Below are 1631 nucleotides of genomic sequence, written 5' to 3'. Positions count from 1 at the left end.
GGTGGAGGTGAGCCGCCAGTAGTGGTGGATGTGGGGAGAGAAATGGCAGAATTTTGAGAGCGGATGATCTGGACGTGTGTCCATCAGAGACAGTAAATTTGTAAGAGTGGATGTCATGAAATGACATATATATATTATGACTTTTGAACACTATTAAGGTAAATACATTGTTTGTTTTTTTATCAAAATCTTTCATTTGCTAACGATGCCTATCAGTAGTTAGTGCCTTCAGTAGTTAGAATCTTTTATTTAGCCGGCAGTAGTGGCGCTCGCTGTATTGCAGTAGTTCGAGTAATGAAGATTTTTGTGAGGTAAGTGATTCATGAAAGGTATAGGTTATTGTTAGTCAGGGCTATTCTTTTGTAGGGATTTTTGAAAGTCAGATTGCGTTGCGCTAAAGATATTGTGTGTCAGTTTAGTGTTGATCAGAATAGGTAAAGAGCGAAAAGTCTGAGTACGTTCAGTTCTGCTCAGCTGTTAGAAAATCAAATAACGTAAGGGATTTACCAGCACAGTAATTCATTAATATTTCAAAGGGGAGGTTTCAATTTGTCATAGACGTAGGTTTGCACTGAAAAATTGTTCCACAGATTTTTGTTCCACTTTTGTATTAAAATCCCCCATTACCGTCTTTTAATGGGGTTTTCTGTGATTTATCAGCTTTGATAACTATTCGTAGTGGTCTTTTACATCCACATCAAAATCTGAGCATGTTGTGCGTGCATTATAATGATTTCTGTGGAATATCTTTTGATTATTTTTGTACAAATCGTCTAGCTCTCTCCGAGATTCCTTCTACGACAGTGGTACTCACATGGTTCACTTGTTCGCCAGGGTCTGGTGAGTTTGGCGATACACGTGAATAGTGTTGAACCTCGGCTGAGAAATGCTCCCATCAGTCACGACCCAGGCCTGAGTGTCTGTGACTCTCTTAACCTGAGATCAGTACCACCAGTTTGCATACTATCATCTTGGAGCATAGTCCCCATGTTTATAATAGTATGTCAGGGAAAACGAGTGTCAGTTAAAAGATGACTTTTTCAGTACTCACATTTTATTGATTTTCGTGAAACAAAAAAACTGGCACAACTTTTTCCACTTGATAGTAACAATGATATGGACTCATATAATTTCCTGATAGAACTTTATATTCAAAGAAACTTATTTAAGGTTTTAAGTGACTTATTGCATTTCTCCTGTACCAAGAACTGGACTTATGGTACTATGACCGTTCAATACAATGACATATGTATAATTTTAAGTGATCGAAATAAAAAGAACAAAAGAAATAATAATTTCCTCACTTAAAACAAAGTCTGCGCAGAATCTGCAGCTAAATGACTGAGACGTTATCAGCACCAATTCAGACATCATGGAATTGTTCTAAGTCAGGATAGTTTTCATCATCTTCATTTGTTTTGAGATCTTTGTAAAAGTTGTGGAATGTAGGTGGAACAAGTGGGAGGAGATCCAAAAGGCCTTTCTTCTTTTATTTTGAAATTGGCAGTGTGCCACGGTAACATTTTCCAATCTGCAGTCGAGCTCGTATCTTCCCTCTACGAATGACGTTTACTGACTGAAACGGTTCATCGTTACTGAGGCTCTTTTTGAAAAATACTGTACTACACTCG

The sequence above is a fragment of the Schistocerca gregaria genome, chromosome X (assembly GCF_023897955.1).
Source record: "Schistocerca gregaria isolate iqSchGreg1 chromosome X, iqSchGreg1.2, whole genome shotgun sequence".
Classification (NCBI taxonomy): domain Eukaryota; kingdom Metazoa; phylum Arthropoda; class Insecta; order Orthoptera; family Acrididae; genus Schistocerca; species Schistocerca gregaria.
The sequence above is the reverse complement of the archived record's forward strand: the minus strand, read 5'-3'. Positions refer to the sequence as shown.